This window comes from Onychomys torridus, chromosome 10, assembly GCF_903995425.1.
Source record: "Onychomys torridus chromosome 10, mOncTor1.1, whole genome shotgun sequence".
Taxonomy (NCBI): Eukaryota; Metazoa; Chordata; class Mammalia; order Rodentia; family Cricetidae; genus Onychomys; species Onychomys torridus.
The window spans coordinates 73,597,073-73,613,291 of NC_050452.1; the positions used below are offsets into that span (position 1 = coordinate 73,597,073).

The window sequence follows — 16,219 nt, forward strand, 5'->3', positions numbered from 1 at the left end:
CTGTAGGAGTACCTGCCCAACACTGTGCCCACATGGAAACTTCACCTATGAGCATCATTCAACTCAAACTCTTGGGCTCCATCCATAAAGTAAGAATAAAACTTGGGTGACTATACTTTGAAATTGTAAAATGTTCTGCTCTCCCAAATACACAAATTACCTACAAATTGACACTGAAAATGAAAAAGAATTTTAATCCAGAAAATATCTAAAATAGCTTATTTTATTACACTGGATGTAAATAAAGGCTTATAATGAGTACATTAAGCTTACAATTGTGAATATGATTTTGAGGATCCTGCCAAAGTCAAAGTCATTTTTGTCATTTTAAAAATTTCCCTCTGGTTCTCATAATGCACTATTTTAGTATCTGGAGACCACACTGGGCCTCTGTGGCAACACAGACCACAAGATCTCCTCCTTCAAAGAGTGAATGATTAGAGCAGGCAGGGGAGCCACAGTGAAATAATGGATGAAAAAGCAAGCAGAGACAGTGGCCCCAACCTTTCCCTAAGGGCGGTCATTAAAGCATTACACTTCACACACAAGAGCAAAGGTGGAACCTGTCCCAGGCAGCTGCTCTCTGCGGGTGAGAGCACAGCCTACAGATTGCCCTCCTCCTCTGCACTGAACACAACAACAGGTTATTTCTCTCCCTCTCCAGTCCTTAGCCCCAGCCTGGGTCTCACTGATTTTCACAGCTGCAAGCAGCAGGTTGAAGACAAGGGAGAAAGCAATGGGAGCAAGGTCCCACGGCCCCATGGGTAAAGCAGGGCAGAGAACCTGCACCCATGTTCCTCTGCCAATGCGACCCTCCGACTATCACATCGCTGTTCAAAAATGAGTACGAAGTCAAATTCGCTACTCACTCCCAGCTACTGAATAGTGTGATAGGATTTTATTATAAATAATAAAAACCTCATTCACATTTCAATATTCTCTTAAAGTACCCCAGGAACTCACTCACTTGTAAAATATCTACTCTGAAATTATTATAAAGAAAAATTGCTGCATTCTGTTCATAATCCCTTAAATAGCAATTATTCATACATGTGAGCCCAAGCAATAGCTGTGGCACATGCTTGTCTGTCATACATGAGGCCTGAGTCAATCTGGAATCCTTCAAAAGTAGTAACAATAACAATAGACAGTCACCATTTATCTGTTTGCATTAAGCGATGCTATTTTTCCTAAACCTTAGTTGGATCTGCTTTATATCAGAAACCCAAATAAATTCAGAAAATATAAGGAATAATAAATATCAGAACAACAGTAATCACAATTTTCTCAGACATTTCCTCTTCCTGATCTCTGGACAGCCTCACATCAGTCATTACTATGCCCACACCATTCACAAGTGATCCCCCCACACCTGACTCCCTCACCAGATTCATGCCAGCAAACCACCAGCTGCATGTTTATAAACAAAACCAAACAGCTGAAAGCTGTATTTGAAAAGCTATGCTTTCCCAGGAGGCGGTGACGCACGCCTTTAATCCCAGCACTCGGGAGGCAGAGGCAGGCGGATCTCTGTGAGTTCGAGGCCAGCCTGGGCTACAGAGCGAGATCCAGGACAGGCACCAAACTACACCGAGAAACCCTGTCTCGATGCGTCTCCCCCCCCACCCCCAGGCAGTGTTTTCAGGTAGCTTTGGAACATTCTCATTCAGCTCATTATTTTTCAAAAGAGGCACAAAGTAGTTCTGTACAAGGGGAAAAAAAATCTCAATTATGGAGAAAGAGAGAACCAGTGAAGTCAGTTAAGAAACCTTCTCCTGATGCCTTGGAGCAGACTGATTCCCAAGACATGCTTAAGGTCCTTCTTGCTGTACAGGCTGAGAAGGAGCAGGACAGATAAAACAAAAAGCAGCCAACTCCATCTTCTTCTTGCCCAGAAAGTGGAGGTGATGTGAGACTGTGTGCTCAAACTGTGTGCCCAAACTCCAAACAGGCTGGGTGCAAATTTAGAATGCAGGTGACTCTTCTCCCTTTGCTTCCTCGTGGTTACCTCTTCTCTTCAAGATGGAAAGAACTGGGGTCATTTTGATAATAAATGTAACAGCTGAGTATTTTTAAAGCTCAGAAAATACAGAAAGCTATATTTTTTAAAAAAGCAAAAATGATCCATAGGGCTAGAGAGAAGACTGAGCTCTTAAGAGAGCATATTGCTCTGGCCAAGGAACAGGGCTCAGTTCCCAGCACTCATTTGGGGAGGCTCACAATTACCTATGACTTCAGCTCCTAAGGATCCGACACCTCTGTCCTCCTGGGGCACCAGCACTCATATGCACGCGCACAAACACACACACACAATTAAAAGCAAGTCTTTCTAAAAATCATCTATAATTTTACCAGAGCAATGACTGACTACTCTTAATGTATTCATGGATATCCCTTCCAAACTCTATTCTGTGCATATCACATACGGATAATTATCTTTCCTTTTAAAATGCAGAAGTTGGTGGCCAGCAAGATGGTTCAGTGGCGGATCTCTGTGAGTTCGAGGCCAGCCTGGGCTACAGAGCGAGATCCAGGACAGGCACCAAACTACACCGAGAAACCCTGTCTTGAAAAAACAAAAAAAGGAAGAGAAAAAAGAAAAAAAAAGAAGAAGAATCAACGTTCACAACATGAGTATGGCCATGTCAAAGACCCTAAGGCCTCAAACTATGGGAACAAGCTCTTCCCTTAATCAGCCTCGGCGGAGTTGCAGGCCTTCCCCTGGTCCAACTATGGATGCTGACAGTGTGTGTAGAAAACATCAGCTACAGCCTCCTCCTCCAGCATGACTGCACCTTACAATGGCTCCCTACAGGGACCCTACTGTGATGAGCTAAGCGATCCTCCATCAGCTTATTTTATAAAACTGCTGAGCTTCCAGGGTGCTGGTATGTCTCCATCAGAATGCCCGGCCCACCGGATCCCAGCTTTTCTGTATAATGAGTCCATTATTTCCCTTGCTCCAGTCAGGTCAACCCTATAGCTGTGCAAGTCAATAATAATAATAATAATAATAATAATAATAATAATAATAAAATTGAGGTGGGGGGGTCAACCAAAAACTGTAAGGCCACCACTCAACACTTTCAAAAGAAAGTATGGCAATACGTGTTTGTAATCCCAGAGGCAGAGAGAACGAAGGGCTGGGAGTGAGCTGGAGGCCTGTCTGAACAATATAGTGAGAAACAACAAAACTGATAAACGAACAAACAAAAAACACATAAGGCCGAAAAGGGAAGCCAAAATCAAATGCAACGGCTAGAGAGCAATTGCAAACACTGTAAACAGTAACCCTTCACCACTGATCCCGCTAGATGTGAATGACTTGAATATACTTAAATATACACGGTACTGGTAAAGTAGGGAAAAAAAACCTGTCCACAAGAAACATACTAAATATAAAGACTTGGGTCAAAAAGAAAGAGATTAAGAAATGGACGATAGCCCTAGCTGGTTTGATCCCAGGCTAGGGATGGACCAGAGCCTCACGCATGCCACCCACGTGCTGAGCTGCATCCTGCTCCCTCTATCCTCTCTTCAAAGACAATGCAAGGGGGGAATTTAGTCTCTTGAGAGCATAATAATCCTACCTACAAAGGTGCCAATTACATGTAATATTCCCAATATAAACTGTCTGACCTGTTATACACCACGGACAGAACAGAGCACCACGCATTACAAGATGAATGATAATGATCATGAAATCTTGTCTCTGGAAGTAAGTATTAATAAACACCCTATTCTTATCCAAAGATAAATAAATATACATACAGACTCATATATAATTACTGTCACCAACTCCATTTTTTGGTGGAGCTGAGGGCTTAAGCTGCTAACCGTTTCCTACTAGAACAGTTATGAGACAGTTTACCGGGCTAAATGGAGTGTCAGTTCAAAGAGAGCTGTGTCTTGTTGGCTGTTCTGTTCCTATGGAGAGACACCATGACCGAAGCAACCCTTGTAAAAGAGTATTTAATTAGGGGCTTGCTGATAGTTTCAGATTATCATCATGGCAGGGAGCACAACAGCAGGCATGTTGCTGAAGAAGGAGCTGAGAGCTGCATTCTCATCCCTGAGACAGTCAGAGACAGAAAGAGAGAGAGGGAGGGAGGGACTGGGCCTACCATGGGCTTTTGAAACCTCCAAGTCCACCCCAGTGAACTACTTCTTCCAACAACACCATACCTCCTAATCCTTCTAATCCTATCAAAGGTTTCTACAACCTGGGGACCAAGCATTCAAATGACCCAATGGGGACCGTTCTTAGTCAAACCACGCAGAAAGTCAGATGGTGGTCTGTTCTTAAATGCGATGGCTAAGAAGGACATTTCCCCACTGAGGTATGCCACCCTAATCAACTCAGAAACAGATTCTAGGATGGCGACAACCAATGATCCCAAGCACACTCAAGGCATGCTCCCAAGTTATACATATATTCTCATACTTCATGCCAAACCAATATATAAACAACAACACTAGTATTAGACTTGTCTTTCTGAGGTTATAGAAATGACTGGAAACTTCCCATTGGGTGACCACGCTGGAATCTCTGATCCCCACTGCCCCGAGTTCACACTCAGGCTGCTTAGTTTATTTAGAGAAAGCATCTCCTTCCTGCTGTTTCTCAGGAAATGGGAGAACACATTTAGAGAAGACGATTTAAGTTCAAGATGAAATGGTTTTCATTTTTAGACTATGCCTCACTTTGAAGAATATTTAATTATGGGGAAAAAGTAAGAGTTTCAGACTCTAGATAACTGGAGTAGAGACAGAGTAGTATTCCCAGCCTTAAAAGAGTGAATTTTGGAAAAACATTTCACTGAGTCTGTTACACCCTGTTTCTTCCGGTGAAGAATTTTCCAGGCACTCGGTTGTCTAACAGCGGAACGTGGGGGAAGGAAGTGCCCAGGATTCTGGGATCTCTGACAGCCTAAAGATTAGAGGCTTAATTGTAAAGAGAGTGTCCTGTCACCTTTGTAGCTTGTTAAGTTATTACAGTAATCTCCACAGCCACTTACCTGACCTGGACTCACCCCCTAATGCCAGCCCCACCCCTGGGGTTAGCTCCATTCTTAAAAGGTGGCTGCACAGTGACCCACGTCACACAAAATGGGCACAGAACAGCCACAGCTTTACCTCCTGTCTGTCTCCTTTCCCGGCCGTGACCTCTCCCCAGCTGATGTCCAGGGCCACAAATTATCCCACAGCTGACCCTATCTTAAGCTGCCAACCCCCTAAGGACAGGGGCCTAAGAGCTACTGTGAGCAGGGGCTTGGTTTGCTCTGATCCATTAGTTTGTTTTCTAATGGTGTGCAAGTCTCCCCAGACTCCTGAGAGCTATAGGAGATGAGAAGACATAAAATCTAACTTCTTCCACCACCAGACAGGAAAACTGAAGCCTCACAAGGTGAGTGATTTCCCTACAGCGCTCAAATTCCTTAACATTCGGTCTTCAGCTCCCCATCTTCTTGGTCCACCTTAGGTTCTTCCACATCCATCAATAAACTCGACTCTCAGGCAAGGCCATGGTGTTCTGTTCAGAAGTTCACATGCTGTCATAACATGCTGTCATCAAGGAAAGCCAACCTCACAGAACTGACAGGAACTTAAAGAATGGGCAACGGGGGTGGGCAAGATGGCTCCGTGGGTAGAGGCAATTACCACTGAGTCTGAAGACCTCAACCGGACAGACACGTGAGGATGGGGAGAACCGGCTCCCTCAAGTTGTGCCCTGACCTCCACAAGTGCTCCACAACACATACATAATAAATAAATACAATAAAACAAATGCACAACTCTTGATCCTCCCTGACCCAGCGGCTCCTTTTCCTGAGGTAACTTCTGAATGTCTGTCTCAAGGCCCCTGGCAGCAGACTTCATCTGTTCCCTTGCTAATACTCTCCCAGCCACAGGAGTGGATTTCTTAGCTTCCTTCCCCACCCACCTGCACATTCACCTACATTCACATGGAGCCCTTGTCCTCTCTCCAGAGAATGGCTGTCCTGACTTCCTTCTAGGATAACCCCACCATATGCTACTGAGCATGACCCCAGTATACCTCAAACTTTTTCTGTAAATCATCCCCTCTCCTACCCTTAATCACATTTCTCAATCAATGAATCAACCATAAATGTTAACCACCCATGCTTTTAATCCCAGCTCTCAGGAGGCAGAGGCAAGCACATCTCTGTGAGTTAGACCTAGCCTGGCCTACAGAGTGAGTTCTAGGCCATCCAGAAATACATACTGAGCTCCTGCCTCAAAAAACCAAAAGGGGAGAAAAGTAGCAGTGATCATCATGTGCTTCACAAACAAGGATGGCCTTGTACACACACAATCAACCACCTGCTCTCTCGACCCTGCTTCTCATCTCCTATTTTCTTCACCTGAGTTAACTTTACAGGTAACTAACTGTTCTAACTACCAACTAAATACGTGACCAAATCTAGTCACCCCTGTTCTCTTCGCCAGTGACATTGCCGTGTCCCCTGATGACCCAGCAGCTAGCTAGCTGCTCCCTGTTCACAACCTGGCTGACCTGGCTGCTTACTGAGCTTCAGACACCATGTACGGACAGGATGGTAAGTAATTCTCTCACGGAGGTTACTGCAAGGATTATATGACTAAGTGCTCGCTCTTCACTAACTCTTTGATCCTTTGGCCATGCCTGGAGGATGTCAATTACGTCTGTGGCTATGCAGGTCTGTGCCAGCAGCCATGTGTACCTGGCCTGTCTTCACATTCTTCCCAGGCCCGCACTTCTCAAAGCCCGACGGACACCCCAGCTTCACATCAAACAGGCCCAGGGAGGTGATGCCTCTGTAGGAAAGACCACATGCTGCCAAGTCGGATAACCTGAGTGCAGGGGGGGGCCCCTGGCACACAGAAGATGGAAGAGAACTGAAACCTGCAAGCTGTCCCTTGACCTCCACATACACGCTGTGGAACACGAGACCCCTACCTCCCACCCACTCAATAAATACATGTAAAAAGGGGTTTTAAACAAACTCACTGTGCTCCCCAAACTTGTCCTTCTTTGGTTTTCTGTCCTCACTAATGACATCTCAGTGACAGTTTCCAATCAGAAAAACTCTTTGCTCTTCTCTTCCTTCCTCCTCTCCCATTTTCTGCCTAACCAGAAATCAATTCTTCCTCCTAAGTATTTCTCTGGTCCACCCTCTCCTTTCTGTTCCCATCACTTCGGCTGAAGACCACATTACCTCTGCTGCATCACCTTGGACCACTGCAGCACCCCGGACCTCTGCTTCGGTCCCACACCTTAAAAACATAAACTGAGCATTTCTCTAAGGTCTGAGATTCCCCAAGGCTGTTGGGATGAAGCCCACACTTCCAGAACAGCATGGAGGACCCTAGGTGTGAGCTGAACAAGCACCAGAGCAGAGCCTCTCTGCTCTCCTCAGCACGCCCGTCTCATTCCAGTCACTGCTGTGTCACACGGGGTCTGCATCTCTAACCTACGGCTGCTCCATCAGGACAGCTCTGTCCTGCTCAGCCTGGGAACTAATGGAGCACTGAACACGAAATTGCCTTTTAGGGATTCTCTTCCTCACAAACGGGAACGCACAAAATCAGTTTCTTTGTGTCCTGCCCCCTGTCATGGTGTCCTGTCCCCCGTCACTCATCACGGCGTCATGCTCCATCACCTGTCGCTGTGTCCTGTCCCCTGTCCCAGTGTCCTGTTCTCACCACCTGTTCTCTGTCACCTGTCATGGTGTCCTGTTCTTGTTACCTGTCATGGTGTCTTGCTCCATCACCTGTCACGGTGTCCTGTTCTCGTCACCTGTTCTCTGTCACCTGTCATGGTGTCCTGTTCTCTGTCACCTGTCACGGTGTCCTGCTCTGTCACCTGTCACAGTGTATTCTAGTCACATGTGTGTCTTAAACTCTTCAGTCTGGTCACTGGTGCACGTGTCTATCTTGTGAGCTAAATTGTAGATAGTGGTTTATGTGCCTGTTTTCTGAGTTCTGGTGCTTTTTGATTCTCTGTTTTATACTCCAAACTTAACACAATGTCAGGTACACAAGAGCTAAGAAGAAGGTAGAGAGGGAACTGAGATTCAATGGTTTGGAACTTGGCAAATACCTGTAGGATGATGAAGCAGTTTGGATGCCAATTATATTAGGATAATGAGCATGAGAGGGGGTTAGTAGGAAAGGTGGGTCTGACAGCTGATGAGGGTAGCAGAGAAGAATCTGAACACGAAATGGGAATACCGATATTGATGAAGTCCTCCATAAGTGCTAAGGGCCATTATAATCACTCAGCCAAATAGATAATATATCCTGTTTAAAGCACATTAGTGGGAGAAGAATTCTAACAGATAGACAGGCTTTATCTGTCTAAGCAGGTTCTGGAGTCAGAACATTCACTGTTATAATTTTATCATGCTTAATACAAGATTCATCATTGTCAGTAATTAAATAAAAATTGAAACTCTCTCTTATATTACCTTAACAAGTACAGACAAAGGGGTTGGGTGTAGCTCAGTTGGTAAAGCCCTGTGTTCAAACCCTAGCACAGCAGTAACTGGGCATGATGGCACACATTGTTAGCCCCACCTCTTGAGAAATGGAGGCATAAGGACCAGAAGTTCAGGGTCATCTTCAGATATATCAGGAGTTTGAGGCCAGCCTGGGCTACATGAGATCCTGTTTCAAAAGAAAAAATTTAAGGCCAGGAGTGGAGGCACAAACCTTTAACCCAGCACTTGGTAGGCAGAGGCAGGCAGATCTCTGAGTTTGAGGCCAGCCTGGGCTATATACTGAGTTCCAGGGCAGCCAGAGCTACATAGTAAGACCTTATCTCAAACAATCAAACAAACAACTAAACAAAAACTATGACCTATAATTCATATAACCCTAGAACAGAGGGGAAAGGACACCACCATCTTTGGCCTATAGTACCCTGTCACGCAATATTCAACAAGATCAAAAATATTTATTTAGTGATCTCAAATTTATATATATATATAATCCAGCTGGGCAGTGGTGGCACACGCCTTTAACCCCAGCACTCAGGAGGCAGACTCAGGTGGATCTCTGTGAGTTCAAGGCCAGCCTGGTCTACAGAGCAAGATCCAGGACAGGCACCAAAACTTTGTGGTGGTGGTGGTGGCAGTGGCGGCAGCGGCACATGCTTTTATTAATCCCAGCACTTGGGAGGCAGAAGCAGGTGGATCTCTGTGAGTTCAAGGCCAGCCTGGTCTACAAATCGAGTTCCAGAAAAGGCGCAAAACCACACAGAGAAACCCTGTCTCGAAAAACCAACAACAACAGCCAAAAAAAATCCAAGCAATGTACATTGTACTTTGTCCTGGAATGCAAAAGCTTACTTCCCAAATAAAATAATGTGGTATTCCACATGATACAAATTGGAGAAATGAGACCCTGTGAACTAGAACACACCAGAGCAGGGGAAACCTGGAGCAAACCAAGCTGAGAGGGTGCTGCTTTCCCAGTCATAAAGAGACATCTATAATTAACAGGCTTTCAAGGGTATGCACCAAGTATTACCACATCATACCTCATAAAACATTCAAAACCACCCAAGCTACACAAGCTCACGAACAGCACTGAAGAAGAAAGAGAACCCTCTAAAGGGAGACACACTGCCCTGCCATGAGGACCAGCGTGAAAGAAGGTCACCACCGCCAACAAGCAAGCAGGGACACAGAGAGGTAATGTTCCAAGGAAGCTGCCATCAAACTACACAATATTCCGTATCAGTAGATCCATCTAGAAAATGTACTGATGTGTGCAAAGAATTAAGACACCAGCTGTGGCTACAGCTTAATTGGTAGAGTGTTTGCCTAGCCTGCCCAAAGCCCTGGGGTTGGTCCCCGGCACTGCATGGGCCAGGCATGGTGGAACATGTCTATAATCCCAGCACACAGGAGGTGGGAACAGGAGAATAAAAAGTCCAAATTTATCGTTGGCTACAAGCTGGAGACCAGCTGTGGATACAGTAGAGCCTGCCATAAATAAAATAAACTAAAGACACACAAACAAAAGCCAGGATACTGCTTTAAAATAGTCTCAGGACTGGGTATAGTTCAGAGGGACGAGGCTTGCTGTCATGTGGAGAGTCCTTGGTTTAATCCCCAGTATCACAAAAAGCTAAAATAACAAACTTAAACCATGTGTGACCTTCTTAACTTACATTAATATGTCAATTACGCTAACAAGATTAAGTTATATAAAGGTACCTGTAACAATGAAACAGTGTATTGAAGGCCCAAGAACACACAAATAAGCCAAGTGAACAGAATCCCTGCTTCTACAATGGCCACGGCACCAGAGTGTGGAATGGATTCCATGATAAAGAATTTTGAGGGAAATTATTAAAACATGACCCTTTAGAATAAAAAGGGGTTTGTGATAAACTGGGCCAGGTGGCACCCATCTGTAACCCTAGCACTCCAGCAGGAAGATCAGAAGTTCAAGGACATACCCAGCTACATACCAAGTCTGAGGCTAGCCTAAGATAAGTTAGCCTCTGCCTCTGCCCTCCCACCATTTTGTTTTGTTTTTCCTGAGACAGGGTTTCTCTGTGTTTGGGCTGTCCTGGAACTTACTCTATGGACCAAGCTGGCCTCAAATTCAGAAAGATCTGCCTGCCTCTGCCTCTTGAGTGCTGGGATGAAAGGTATGTAACACTTACCACCGGGCTGAGACCGTGTGTGTGTGTGTGTGTGTGTGTGTGTGTGTGTGTGTGTGTGTGTAAAACAAAGGATTAATTTATAGAACATAACAGATACTCTAGAAATTCTTTCAAGGAAAGGGAAGATTCGGCAGAGGAAAAGGAGATACCAAAGACATGAAAAGATACTCAGGGCAGTTAATTAATGAAGAAATCTCAAAAATCTCACAAAAAGGCAAAATTAAACTATGAGGTGCAATTAAAGCCCATTAGTAACCACAGGAAATTTGTTAGTAAAATAAGTCATTATGGTTCCTAGATTTCATAGACATAAAATCATTTGTTTATTTATGATAGGGAAAAGTGGCCCTATCTGGAAAGACAGACAGTGCTAACGGGGAGGGAGAAGAGAAGGGAGGATGGCAGCGAGGAGAAAATGCTCAACAGACAGTCATGTATGAAAACCTTAAAAGAAAATTTTAAGACTCTGTGCAGTGTCAGATGCAGTGGCACATGCCTTTAATCCCAGCACTTAGGAAGCAGAGGTAGATAAATGTCTGAATCTCTGAGTCCAAAGCCAGCCTACTCTACATAGCAAATGAGACCATTTACCCAAAAAAAAAAAAAAGTCATTATGGGGCATTGATGGAGATAAAAACTTATTACGTGCACACAACTGTATCAAAAAACTCACCCGGCTGGACAGATGGCTCAGCATTTAAGAGCAGCACCCACAGGGTGGCTCACAGTCACCTGTAACTCCAGTTCCAGGGCATCCAATGCTCTCTACTGGCTTCCATGAGCACATGCACAAGTAGCTTACACTCAACCAGACAGACATACACATACATAAAAAAGTAGCGAGTCTTTAAAAGAATGAGGCCAATAACTCTGTACACCCTGGCTCCTTAGAGAAAATAGAAATACATCTGTGAAAGTCAAAACAATTTACAAAAACATCATCAGCGCCCTCACAGCTCTCTCCCAACTTAACCTTCACAGAAAAGGCAGGTCAGACTAGGCGAACCAGGATCACTGCTTTCTATAGGTCAGGGTAAGGATTAAGTGAGAGAGAGAGAGACAGAGAGACAGAGAGACAGAGACAGAAGGACAGAAGGAGGCAGGGAAGGAGATGTGTAAGACTAGGGCCTGCACAAATCTGGAATAGGCCAGGGTTTGTCTAAGTCACAATCTGAGCCTGCCTCTGTTTCTTTTCATAAACAGGGTCATTACCCAGCATGCATAGTACCAAGAGAACTACACAGCATCCACAAGTATCTGGAAAGTATATGAGACATTAAATAAATAGGGAACACACACACACACACACACACACACACACACACACCAAGGTCCTAGTATGTAATCTAGGCAAGCATCAAACTCTTATTCTCCTGGGTTCTAGCACTAAGAAATGTTTGTGGGTTTTTTTTTTCTTTTTTAACTATAAAATAAAGAACTTCGTGTACTAACCCTAGCAGACTTCACTGACCCACTAGACACTGACAGAATCTTCCTAAGAGCCTGAGAGACCAATCCAAAACAAATGTCCACATTTTCCCCACTGCAGAAGATACAAATAATGGGACCTTTTCCACATGCTTATCACACAGCATAAAGGTTAAGGGTGAGACTCTCTTGGTTTCTGGGAGACGAATACAAGTCTGGCATGGAGGCGGCAGCAGCTGAAAAGGCAGTGATGGTGTCTAAGTCCCGGCAAATGCAAAGGAAGGGATCTCACTGGAGGCTGGGGTAAAAAGAAATCCCATTTCCTATGACTGAGTAACTACAAAGACTTCAAAATTAGGAAACAAGATTAGACCCGTAGGAAACAAGATTAGACCCGAAGTCAGGACTTTGCACATCACCATTCTAATGTCCAACGAAGAGGAAAAAACTCACACCCAGGAATCCTTACAGTTTGAGGGGCAATGTACTATGGATGCTGGCCACCTCTTCACCATTTCCAGTCTGAAGCAGTTTTACTTCGGTCCTGAATTGGATTAAGGTCCTGGCGGGATCCCATACCCTGAATCCCTTGCCTCATACTCAGAAGTACAACTATGTCACAAACACAAACAGCTTGTGGTCACTCTTCCATGTCTAGTTGAGTAATATTAAGTAACTTTCTCGCCAGAGATGACAAAAATAAAACTGTAAATAAGTCAAGACCTCTGAAATCTATTAGCAAATCAAAAGCATCCTGGTTTGTTTTAAGAGTTGAGAACTCTTACAGTACAATTTCCGACAGAGACAATAATTTTTACTTTATAATCCGCATGAAGAAAGGTAATAGAGTTTGGAAACAACAAAAACCTTAGCTTGCATTGATCTCCACTGCAAATCTCCTCTTGATCACTAACTTCTCCTTGGCATTTAACATCAAAGCCAGTTGCCCTTCCTTCTCGGCCTCTGCTGCAGGAGTCAGAGCCACTTCTCAAGCAAGTCTTCCACACAAACAGAAACGGCAGTGCCTGGCACTTAAGGAAACCTCGGTGTATCAATTCATTTTCCCTTAAGAAAGAAACAGGGTTGGGGATTTAGCTCAGTGGTAGAGCGCTTGCCTAGCAAGCGCAAGGCCCTGGGTTCGATCCTCAGCTTCAAAAAAAAAAAAAAAATCATAAAGAAAGAAACAAAAACCTCACTTTTCCTCTCTTGCCCTTTCCCGTCTTCTCCCTGACATTCTGACGATGTATCGCAGAGTCTTTAGACTGCTAAAGATACCAGTAACTGAAAAGAAGGCAAGTTGTTCATATAGCATTTCCCAAAGAAAGTGGACCACAAATTCTAATTACTATCTTTCTAGATATAACATAAAAACCCAGTTAAGCAAAGCCTCAAATTTAAGGAATGCAAAGAAAATAAAATAAACTTATTTCCACATAGGAACTTTTCCTTTTTGAACAGACATTTTTTGTGTATCCCAGTTTGGCCTCAAACTCACTATGTAGCTTAGACAGTCTCTACTTCTCCAATGCTGGAATTATAGCTGTGCACTACCACATAAAAGCTACCCAAAGCTGGGAATCAACCCTAGGGCTTCTTGGACAGTATACAAGCACTCTGTCAACTAAGCAGTTCCTTCTAGGGACTATTTTTTTTTTTAAAAAATTCATGTCATTTTGGTTTTTTTTTTGTTGTTGTTTTTTTTGAGACAGGGTTTCTCTGTGTAGCTTTAGAGCCTGTCCTGGAACTCACTCTGTAGACCAGGCTGGCCTCGAACTCACAGAGATCAGCCTGCCTCTGCCCCACGAGTGCTGGGATTAAAGGTGTGCACCACCACCGCCCAGCTTAAAATTTCTTATCTTAATGTAAAGTTCAGTGAGTTTACCCTTGGTTTTCTATAATGGGAACTTCTCAGCGGATATGAGTGTATGTGGGAAATGTGTCATGCCAATGGGCTGCAGGAAGAAGCACACACCAGGTATGAACTGACTTACGTCCAAAGACGGGAAGAGGAGAGGGTTCTCTGTAATCCTGAAAGCTTGCAGAGTGCTGAGCTAACTCCTGGAAGGGGTGAACACTCACTGACACCTGAGATGAGACGCTGCAGATGAAAACACACCATGTGAACACGCTCATGTGAACAGAACCAGGCCTAGCAACAGACACAGAAGAGGCAATGCCTCAAGCTCTAAGCCCAGTCTAAACAGAGAAGAAGGAGAAAAGACGACAAACTGGGGGACATCTGACCCTGGGTGCGGGCTCCTTTTTTGGACTAACGAAGGCCCACCTGATTTAGCACCACTCTCTCTGAGGCACCAACTTCCCAGACTACCAAGAGTTGAGGGCCTTAAACCCAAGACCCTAAGACCCAGCATCGCCATTGACTAACACAGCCACTGAACCTTCGTTCTCTCGCCGAGAACCACTGCTTCACCTCATTGTTGCCAGAACCCACTGATTACACGTGAGATACAGAAAGGAGCCCTGCAAACAGTGAAGGATGCCAAGTTTAAACTAAGTTTAAACTCTACTGAGGGGGACTGAAAAGATGGCTCAGCGGTTAAGAGCACTGCTGTTCTTCCAAAGGACCCGGGTTCAATTCCCAGCAACCACGTGGTGACTCACAACTGTCTCTACTAAATCCAGTTCCAGGGGATCTGAGGTCTTCTGCTGACCTCCACAGGCACCTGGCACACACATACACGCATGAAATAAAATAAATCTAAAAACAAAAAACTCTACTAAGGTAGGAATACACACCCTGGCCAAACAGGGCCAGATTGGGAGGTTCAGAAACCCGTATCTTAAAGCAGAGTGACTGAGAGATGGCAAGCAAAGTCCTCAAGCAGTTAATAAACCTGAAGACAGTGCATATACCTGGATATAAAAGTATGAAAAATAATATAGCCATATGGATCCTTCAGAAATATTTTTTGTGAAATCATGTGTAGCTAAATGAGTGTTTGCTTAGCACATACAAGGTCCTGAGTCCACTCCTCAGCAGAACTTAAAAAAAAAAAAAAAAAAAAAGGAGAGAAAGAGAAGAGATGAGGACTTCTTGGGTGGTTTATTTTTATTCTTAAAGTGTATCTGGAAAAAGAAGAGACATAAGCCGGGCGGTGGTGGCATACGCCTTTAATCCCAGCACTCGGGAGGCAGAGGCAGGTGGATCTCTGTGAGTTCAAGGCCAGCCTGGGCTACAGAGTGAGTTCCAGGACAGCCAGGGCTCTCACACAGAGAAACCCTGTCTCGAAAAACCAAACCAAAGAGGCATAAATATAGATAATATACAATTCAATTCAAACCTAAGTCAAGGCATATTTATCTAGCAAGGAGGAAAATTAACTGCTCAGTCCATTAAAAAATATTTTGGCTACTGCTACTATATTGTACCAATTGCCGACATTTTTAAGGTGCTCAAAATATCTACATTTAAGGAGATTAATGTTCTGGAACTGGCTAGTGGCTCAGCATGTAAAGGCGCTTGCCACCAAGCCTGATGACCTGAGTTGATTCCTTGGACCCACACAGTGGAAAACAGAAACGACTCTCACAGATGTGTGCTATGCCGGATGTGAGCCCCCCACACACAAAATAAATAAAAACTATAAAAATGTCTAATGGGTGAATGTTCTGAAGAACCACTGAAACGAGGCAATATTATCATTGAAATAGTCTCCCAACTGTTGTCATAAAAAAAGAAGTTGGGCACAAACTTACTGGCCTTTCTGGGAGTTTTCTTTACAGCAAAATGAATTATGAAAAAATATATTTTGCTGTAACAATTTCAGCATTAGAATGATATAGTTAGGCTGGGTGTGAAATTGCAAGCCTTTGATTCCAGCATTTGGGAGGCAGAGGCAAGCTAATTTCTGGGCTCTGGGCCACTCGGTGCTACATGGTCTCCACTGAGTGGCATGGATTTAAACTCAGTAATCAGCCTGCCTCTTGAGAAAGCATGGTTGCCCAAAAAGATGAAGGGCTGAAGTGTGGACAGGAAAAGACCCTCCGTTGGGCAGAGTCTCACTTTCCTTGTGCCGTTTGCTCACACTGCAGCCTCCAAAAGTAAGAAGTTGAGACTGACTTCCACACTGCGCAAACCTTTAACATCCC

General features: G+C 44.3%; 1 protein-coding gene across 4 annotated transcripts in view; it reads right to left on the reverse strand.

Moving 5' to 3' along the window:
• The window catches only part of Lrrc8d (leucine rich repeat containing 8 VRAC subunit D), a 112,709-nt gene that overhangs the window by 68,303 nt on the left and 28,187 nt on the right, over window positions 1-16,219 (reverse strand). The window lies entirely within an intron of this gene.